General features: G+C 37.5%; 1 long non-coding RNA gene across 1 annotated transcript; it reads left to right on the top strand.

Moving 5' to 3' along the window:
• The first annotated feature begins 6,197 nt into the window (after positions 1–6,197).
• On the top strand, positions 6,198–7,191 carry LOC145738270 (uncharacterized). The gene is made up of 3 exons (XR_014180676.1): positions 6,198–6,706; positions 6,785–6,945; positions 7,032–7,191. It is a non-coding gene; the product is annotated as an uncharacterized LOC145738270 (long non-coding RNA).
• Positions 7,192–10,259: the final 3,068 nt, after the last annotated feature.

The raw sequence follows: 10,259 nt of genomic DNA, 5'->3' as shown, positions 1-10,259 counted from the left end.
AGCTTCACATTGGGAAAATCAGTTGCCACTAGCACTACAGGTGTTGAGAACAAGGGTAAACAGAGCCACGAAGGAGACCCCTTCGTCCATCGTTCTCGGATATGAACTTCCCATTCCAGGCGAATGGAAAACGGCTTGGACAAGGTATCGGACTATACAAAATAGCAAAAACCGGAGGAAAAAGAATAGAACAATTTTCTCTCGACAACTGAAGTTTCAAAACCAGACTTACCCAAACAAAGACGTGGCTCCAAAGGTGACATTTACCGTAGGTCAAAAAGTAAATGTCAGAGCTAGAGCGGCTGGAGCTTTTGCCCCAGCATGGAAAGGACCTGGCGAGGTTAAACGTGTAGTTTCAGACCTGGCTTACGAAGTTGAGGTAGATGGACATCAAGCACTGCATCACGTGGATGACATCCGTCCAGCGGCAATTGGTAATGAAGAGCCTGAGTTGCCCGACGATGTTGATGTGAACGAGAATGACCTGTCCACAGATGAAGAATTTAATGAAAGAGATTTTAGGAGGACGGACTCTTACGATGAAATGGTTGAGTTCGGGGACGAAGCTTCGTCGATCCAGACAGAGGCTGATGTCGTTCCCGAGCCGGAAGCAGACCAAAATAATCAAACAGAGAACGCTCCTCAGTCTTACGAAATCGACTCAGGTCCCAAAGAAAGTTGCGCTCATATCGGAAATGTACGAGTAACTAGCGAAACTAGCAGCTACTTCGAAGATGAGCTCGATTCCTTTGAATTGGACGCACTTTCGCTAATTCACCAAATTGTGCTGGACCGGAGAAACGAACAACATGTGACGGACCTTTATGAGGAACTAATAACACAGCTCATCATTCGATTAGACGGGGTAGACGCCTCTCAGCTCAGAGATGGGCAAGTAAGAAGAAAAAAGCTAATTGCTGAACTTGACAGAGCAATCCGAGGCAGATTAGAGGGAGCTTGGATACCTCCTGAAAGCGCGACTGATACCGATATTATTGAGTATCAGTGAGTTTGTGTAAAGGGTTCTCACAAATGTAGTTTTAAGCTTTAGCAGTTATCATTCATTTCGAGAAGCTCTATTAACGTGTGATATTCTCCATGAAAATAACGTGTCAAGTTTATTGGATGTATCCAATGTTTTCGTCTTTTTCTTTCTTCTAATACTAATAAACCTGCCACTGCTTCTATTTCTTGATCCCACTCATCAGAGGAACTGCTGCTTGCCACGATTTTTGAATGTTTTTGGTAATGTAGCTTAGCGTGGTATGAACTCGTATGTGCACACACAGTTCATCTGACGCATCACGTCGAGTGGCGTAGCGTGGTGTCGTGTCAGCAGAACAATGTGTCCCTGCCTTAATTCGAGTTTCGTTCAGAGCTTTTTTTGTTGTTGCTGTCTCAACCAACAATCGTCTAGGTGGGTGCCTGCGATTGCTGACAAGACTAATTGGGACTACGAGCGGCTATCCTTCTAGGCTGGTCTTTCTTTCCTTGGAGACTGGGTTTCCAACGTAAAAGGCGCAGGAGGGGTAGCGACGTGGTGAAGTCGACCGTTAGGTTTTGTGGTTTGAGTTTTAGATTTAAAGGAAAGTTCTTTTAACTGAAAATTGATTCCCATCGTTTCTTTTGTCGGTTTTAGGTAAGAAAACCGACTGGCATCCCTATTTGGATTAATTTTTTTTATTTTTTTTTTTTTTATTTTTTTACAATGTCGGATCTTTTAATCGATTTCGATTTTTCAAACCCTGATTTCGAGATTTCAAACCCTGATTCTCTCCCAAATCTGTCATATTATGGCCCAGCGGCAGTAGAAACGCCATTTTGTCAGTCATTTCTTGAAACTACGTGAAATTTCCTTTAAAATGAGGTGCAAGTCAATATTTTGACAGAAAATTCAAAATGGCGGCAAGCAACACCATTTTGTCAGACATTTCTTGAAACTACGTGAAATTTCCTTTAAAATGAGGTGCAAGTCAATATTTTGACAGAAAATTCAAAATGGCGGCCTGAAACGCCATTTTGTCAGTCATTTCTTGAAACTACGTGAAATTTCCTTTAAAATGAGGTGCAAGTCAATATTTTGACAGAAAATTCAAAATGGCGGCCTCGAAAGCCATTTTGTCTGTCCCTTCTTGAAACCACGTTAAATTTCCTTTAAAATGAGGTGCAAGTCAATATTTTGACAGAAAATTCAAAATGGCGGCAAGCAACACCATTTTGTCGGTCATTTCTCGAAACTACGTGAAATTTCCTTTAAAATGAGGTGCAAGTCAATATTTTGACAGAAAATTCAAAATGGCGGCCTGGAACTGTCAAAAAATACAACTTTTTTATTTGTCAAGTTACAGTTGACGTCTCGGTGTCATTTTATGTTAGAATTTCCCGGAAAAGACGCTGGTGCAGTCGGTTTTTTTGATATCTCAAAAACTAACAGAGTCAGACCTAAAATTAAACATTTTAACCATTTCTTTGCCAGAAACTCGGCCGGATTAAGATTTACATGAAATCTGACTAAAAAATATTTACAATATAATATGTGATAGTAAAGGAAATTTGACGCCCTCTAGCGGCCAAACGGTGTAATCAATCAACTCATGTGGGGATATTGTTGGAAAGCTTGAAATCTGCTCTATCTTTTGTTTTCTATAACATTTTGACGTATCTTGTCAAGTAAGAGAGTAAATTAGGATGAAAGCAGCGGGTGTCTAAAAATTAGTGATTTTATGGTGAAGCAACTTTGACGCCCTCTAGCGGCCAAACGGTGTTATCAATCAACTCATGTGGGGACATTTTTGGAAAGCTTGAAATCTGCTCTATCTTTTGTTTTCTATGACATTTTGACGTAACTTGTCAAGTAAGGGAATAGTTTAGAATCAAAGCAAGGTGTGTCCCAAAGTGATTTCACCAATGGATTGGGCGCCCCAAAATTAGTCCAAAACCACCCTTCACTCGTTTGGTTTTGATAAAAAACGCTTGACATGCATTATTGTTAATCTGTCACTTTGACAGCTAATAACGTCAAAACCAGTCCGATTTCACTAGGGTTGATGGTACTCATTTTCGACTAATTTGGGGACGGGAAATCCATTCCAGCTGTCACTTAGTTCGAGATCGGCCAAACGATGTTATTTTTTGTTTTCTATGATATTTAGACGTATGGTCCATTTTTTTTCCTGTCGCGGTTACGTCATCATTTGCCTTTCTTGTCTATTACATACGTTCCGAGCGCGATAGAATTTTGACGTCATCGGCCGCCATTGTTGGTTTTAGTGAAAGAATTTTGACGCGTTCTAGCGTCCAAACGGTGTTATCAATCAGCTCATGGGGGGACGTTTTTAGAAAGCTTGAAATCTGCTCTATCTTTTGTTTTCTATGACATTTTGACGTAACTTGTCAAGTAAGGGAATAGTTTAGAATCAAAGCAAGGTGTGTCCCAAAATATGTGATTTTATGGTGAAAGAACTTTGACGCCCTCTAGAGGCCAAACGGTGCAATCAATCGAATCATGGGGGGATATTTTTGGGAAGCTTGAAATCTGCTCTATCTTTTGTTTTCTATGACATTTTTACGTAACTTGTCAAATAAGGGAGTAATTCAAGGTCAAAGCGACGTGTGTCAAAAAATATGTGATTTTATGGTGAAGGAATTTTGACGCCCTCTAGCGGCCAAACGGTGCAATCAATCGAGTCATGGGGGGATATTTTTGGAAAGATTGAAATCTGCTCTATCTTTTGTTTTCTATGACATTTTGACGTAACTTGTCAAATAAGGGAGTAATTCAGGGTCAAAGCGACGTGTGTCAAAAAATATGTGATTTTATGGTGAAGGAACTTTGACGCCCTCTAGCGGCCAAACGGTGCAATCAATCGAATCATGGGGGGATATTTTTGGAAAGCTTGAAATCTGCTCTATCTTTTGTTTTCTATGACATTTTGACGTAACTTGTCAAATAAGGGAGTAATTCAGGGTCAAAGCGACGAGTGTCACAAAATATGTGATTTTATGGTGAAGGAACTTTGACGCCCTCTAGCGGCCAAACGGTGCAATCAATCGAATCATGGGGGGATATTTTTGGAAAGCTTGAAATCTGCTCTATCTTTTGTTTTCTATGACATTTTGACGTAACTTGTCAAATAAGGGAGTAATTCAGGGTCAAAGCGACGAGTGTCACAAAATATGTTATTTTATGGTGAAGGAACTTTGAAGCCCTCTAGCGGCCAAACGGTGCAATCAATCGAATCATGGGGGGATATTTTTGGGAAGCTTGAAATCTGCTCTATCTTTTGTTTTCTATGACATTTTGACGTAACTTGTCAAATAAGGGAGTAATTCAGGGTCAAAGCGACGAGTGTCACAAAATATGTTATTTTATGGTGAAGGAACTTTGAAGCCCTCTAGCGGCCAAACGGTGCAATCAATCGAATCATGGGGGAATATTTTTGGGAAGCTTGAAATCTGCTCTATCTTTTGTTTTCTATGACATTTTGACGTAACTTGTCAAATAAGGGAGTAATTCAGGGTCAAAGCGACGAGTGTCACAAAATATGTTATTTTATGGTGAAGGAACTTTGAAGCCCTCTAGCGGCCAAACGGTGCAATCAATCGAACCATGGGGGGATATTTTTGGGAAGCTTGAAATCTGCTCTATATTTTGTTTTCTATGACATTTTGACATAACTTGTCAAATAAGGGAGTAATTCAGGGTCAAAGCGACGAGTGTCACAAAATATGTGATTTTATGGTGAAGGAACTTTGACGCCCTCTAGCGGCCAAACGGTGCAATCAATCGAATCATGGGGGGATATTTTTGGAAAGCTTGAAATCTGCTCTATCTTTTGTTTTCTATGACATTTTGACGTAACTTGTCAAATAAGGGAGTAATTCAGGGTCAAAGCGACGAGTGTCACAAAATATGTTATTTTATGGTGAAGGAACTTTGAAGCCCTCTAGCGGCCAAACGGTGCAATCAATCGAATCATGGGGGGATATTTTTGGGAAGCTTGAAATCTGCTCTATCTTTTGTTTTCTATGACATTTTGACGTAACTTGTCAAATAAGAGAGTTATTTAGGGTCAAAGCGACGTGTGTCCCAAAATATGTGATTTTAGGGTAAAAGAATTTTGACGCGTTCCAAAAAAAATTCGAAAAATGCCATTTTTTGTCGAAATTTTCAATTTTTTTATTTTGCTCTATAAGGGTTCCAATGCACAGCAAAGGGCATATTTATACAAAAGAACCTTAAATTAGGTGAAATAAGCACAAAAAAAGCACTTTAAAATGTTTCACTTTTCAAAAAAATTGAAAGAATGGGGGGGTATTAGAGAGGTTTTTTAGGTACTTTTTGAAATTCAATATCTCGGTAACGGGAGGAGCTACAGAGGCCATTTTTAACCCATTTTGTAGTATTTTTTATGCTTTTTCGAATGGCGTTGGAACGAATTTCCTGCGAATTTAAATAAAAGAGCTACGATTTTTTCGCAATATACGGATACCACAAAACGTAAACAAGACAAGAAATTACTAATTAGCGCGGCGTTGCCATACCCGCTCCTACCATTTTAAATCAACATATTCCTTTTATAGCTGCACACTTCTATATTAGATTATTCGATGATATTGGTGAAAACTACTTATTTTTATTAATCACATTTCAAAACATAACATAGACTGCTTCAAAACATGGGTGATATGATGAGACTTGGCAACGTCGCAAATTGTCGTTCGCACCTCCGTTTTCCAAGACGCTCGCTTATTTTTAATTTTGTATCCTGGCGCGAGTTCACACACGTTTTGTTCCGGTCACTTTGACAGCTAATAACGTCAAAACCAGTCCGATTTCACTAGGCTTGATGGTACTCATTTTCGACTAATTTGGGGACGGCGAATCCATTCCAGCTGTCAAAATGACAGTAACTGTCACTCAATTCGAGACACTGGCGATTTGTGGAGATATCAAAAAAGTGATTTCACCCCCATGATTGGGCGCCCCAAAATTAGCCAAAAACCACCCTTCACTCGATTTGTTTTGATAAAAAACGCACTTGAGATGCATTATTGTTATTCTGTCACTTTGACAGCTAATAACGTCAAAACCAGTCCGATTTCACTAGGGTTGATGGTACTCATTTTCGACTAATTTGGGGACGAGGAATCCATTCCAGCTGTCAAAATGACAGTAGCTGTCACTTAGTTCGAGATCGGCCAAACGGTGTTATCAATCAACTCATGTGGGGATATTTTTTGTTTTCTATGATATGGTCCATTTTTTTCCCGTCGCGGTTACGTCATCATTTGCCTTTCTTGTCTATTACGTGCGTTCCGAGCGCGATAGAATTTTGACGTCATCGGCCGCCATTGTTGGCAAATTAATAGGTAGTAAACAAAGCGAAATGTTTTATTTTTGATGTAAATTTTACAATATTTCGATGTAACTACTGCGATACTAGATAGGTACCTAGATAATGTGTGTGTGTGTATGTTTCGGGAAGAGAGTTTTGAAAATGCCACCCACCTACACTTTGCAACTATCAAGGGGCCCAGTGAAACATTCTGAAGGAAAACAGAAAAGAATGCCTTTTCTAATAAAAAACACACAATCACAATGAAACAGCCCATGCATATAGGTACCTATTTACTTAGTCCCAAGAACCAAGTTTATTCAAGCCAGTGGTTGTTTCTCAATCAAAGAAACATGGATGCTGACAAGGTGATTTACCTAATATTATCAAAAAGGAAGGCCCCTACCTTTTAATGAGCTGCTAATACTAAATAGCTTATGTTTCAGGTAGGTACCTTTCTGGAGTTTGCTTATCATGCTTTGAAAGGGTTCCATTATCAACGGCTGCTGTAAAAGACTCCTGGTGACTGAACAACGAAAGGTGTTTGAAGCAATGGTTATAATGGTGCGTTGTCAAAATCCATATGCAGAGTGTTGAAATATGTCAGGTAACATTAGAAAGATATATGTAGGACATAGGTACCTAACTATGTTACTTAATATGTAAATTTGATCAAATGCCATTATTTTACAGAATTAGCCCCCCTTGCCTACCTATACTTCTCTGACTACCTATAAGGCTAGAAACAGATGGTGCTACTGTTAAATACAGTATTTTACATCAGATAGGTAGTAGGTTAAATTACTATTTTAATTGTATTCATTATGAAATATACAAATAAAATTTTTAAGAAGAGTTTATTTTTTATCAAAAGTCTAGTTTTCTTCATAAAATTTGATAATTTACCTACCTGCTCTTTGGTATAATAAATCACACAACAAAACAAAATTGATATGTATTTAATGCTGCTGAGTAAATTTACAAAAGAAAATACCTAAATAAGCAATTTAAATCACAAAAGCAAGTTGTTAAAACAGCAACAATTCTGTTGTAAGTTAAAACACTGCTACATCATCACCAAACTGCAACAACTTCCTAATAGTCTCCAGGATTGGACACACATTGCCTGCCTTTCGTTTCTTGCAAATTTTATGGATTGGGCTGTTAATGAGGACTCGTTTGAATGCACCTCCAGTGCTCTTTCCAGATAATTAAAATTGAATGTGGTTGTTCCCAAGCCAAAGTTTGATTGGTTTGTTTACCACCAAGTGTTGCAACACTAATTAATACACTTAAACAATCCTAAATTAAGTTTTTATTTCTTCTGTTTGTAGTTTTTGCTGTTTTTAAATTTTTTAAAATTCCTAACCTCAAAATGTTTAGCCGCCGACTGTCAGTTGAGACTGTGCCCTATGTTGCCACATCTTCCACGAGCAGATGTGAACCTAGTGTATTGTTTGTTGCAGTAATACCTAAACGGACCGATTTTGAAAAAAAAGTATTTATTCATGTCTCTAAAAAGAGAAGGGTTCTCTCGCAACTTAAAGAGCCCTTTACGGGGCTGAACTAGACTCGCCCTCCCCCTACATTCATGCACACGACGGCAATTACTGCAGTATTGGCCCATCTCATCTGCGGGTAATATACCTTATTACCCCCAGATATCATCCGCCGCTTTATAGGTACCTTACTTACTTTATTTTTATAATAAACGAGGCTTACTTGTGACCTGAGTGTTGTGACGTGAAATTTGCTTTAAAATGAGGTGCAAGTCAATATTTTGACACAAAATTCAATATGGCGGCCTCGAACTGTCAAAAAATACCACTTTTTTTATTTGTCAAGTTACAGTTGACGTCTCGGTGTCATTTTATGTTAAAATGTCCCGGAAAAGACTCTGGTGCAGTCGGTTTTTTGATATCTCAAAAACTAACAGAGTTAGATCTAAAATTTAACATTTTAACTGACTGTGTTAATTGTGTAAAATTTCTTTGCCAGGAACTCGGCCGGACTTAATCCGGACAAGGATTAAGACATGAAATCTGACTGAAAAATATTTACAATATAATATGTGATATTATGGTAAAGGAAATTTGACGCCTTCTAGCGTCCAAACGGTGTTATCAATCAGCTGATGGGGGGACATTTTTAGAAAGCTTGAAATCTGCTCTATCGTTTGTTTTCTATGATATTTTGACGTAACTTGTCAAATAAGAGAGTTATTTAGGGTCAAAGCAAGGTGTGTCCCAAAATATGTGATTTTAGGGTGAAAGAATTTTGACGCGTTCTAGCGTCCAAACGGTGTTATCAATCAGCTCAAGGGGGCACATTTTTAGAAAGCTTGAAATCTGCTCTATCGTTTGTTTTCTATGATATTTTGACGTAACTTGTCAAATAAGAGAGTTATTTAGGGTCAAAGCGACGTGTGTCCCAAAATATGTGATTTTAGGGTAAAAGAATTTTGACGCGTTCTAGCGTCCAAAAAAAATTCGAAAAATGCCATTTTTTGTCGAAATTTTCAATTTTTTTATTTTGCTCTATAAGGGTTCCAATGCACAGCAAAGGGCATATTTATACAAAAGAACCTTAAATTAGGTGAAATAAGCACAAAAAAAGCACTTTAAAATTTTTCACTTTTCAAAAAAATTGAAAGAATGGGGGGGTATTAGAGAGGTTTTTTAGGTACTTTTTGAAATTCAATATCTCGGTAACGGGAGGAGCTACAGAGGCCATTTTTAACCCATTTTGTAGTATTTTTTATGCCTTTTCGAATGGCGATGGAACGAATTTTCTGCGAATTTAAATAAAAGAGCTACGATTTTTCAAAAAGTCTGAAAATTCAATTTTTGTCAAAAGTGCAATTTTGGCAAATTTTTATTTTGCTCCATAAGGGTTCTAATGCACAGCAAAGGGCATATTTATACAAAAGAACCTTAAATTAGGTAAAATAAGCACAAAAAAAGCACTTTAAAATTTTTCACTTTTCAAAAAAATTGAAAGAATGGGGGGGTATTAGAGAGGTTTTTTAGGTACTTTTTGAAATTCAATATCTCGGTAACGGGAGGAGCTACAGAGGTTATTTTTAACCCATTTTGTAGTATTTTTTATGCTTTTTCGAATGGCGTTGGAACGAATTTTCTGCGAATTTAAATAAAAGAGCTACGATTTTTCAAAAAGTCTGAAAATTCAATTTTTGTCAAAAGTGCAATTTTGGCAAATTTTTATTTTGCTCCATAAGGGTTCTAATGCACAGCAAAGGATATATTTATACCAAAGGACCTCAAATTAAGGGAAATAACCACTTTGAACCTTTCAGAAATTCGAAAAATGCCATTTTTTGTCAAAATTTTCAATTTTTTTTTTTGTTCCATAAGGGTTCCAATGCACAGCAAAGGGCATATTTATACAAAAGAACATTAAATTAGGTGAAATAAGCAGAAAAAAAGCACTTTAAAATTTTTCACTTTTCAAAAAAATTGAAAGAATGGGGGGGTATTAGAGAGGTTTTTTAGGTACTTTTTGAAATTCAATATCTCGGTAACGGGAGGAGCTACAGAGGCCATTTTTAACCCATTTTGTAGTATTTTTTATGCTTTTTCGAATGGCGTTGGAACGAATTTTCTGCGAATTTAAATAAAAGAGCTACGATTTTTCAAAAAGTCTGAAAATTCAATATATATATATATATACAATGTTTATTCTCCAAAAGAAAAGGCTATCGGCCCTAGTGGCCTTTCTGCCCATAGTAATAACATCATTTAGAGATTAATAATATACACTATTTATAAGCTGTCTATATGTATGTACAATTTCAATAATACAGTACTTATATCTAGAGTTAATGTATGTCTTGGTAGTGTTCTGTCAAAGTTGTGTTTGGCGTCAGGTATCGTGAGGTTCGGGTCTGTCGGGTGAGGCATA

Source organism: Ips typographus, linkage group LG15 (assembly GCF_016097725.1).
Source record: "Ips typographus isolate SLU linkage group LG15, UJ_Ityp_2.0, whole genome shotgun sequence".
Lineage (NCBI taxonomy): Eukaryota > Metazoa > Arthropoda > Insecta > Coleoptera > Curculionidae > Ips > Ips typographus.
This window is presented reverse-complemented; position numbering and strand designations above follow the sequence as displayed.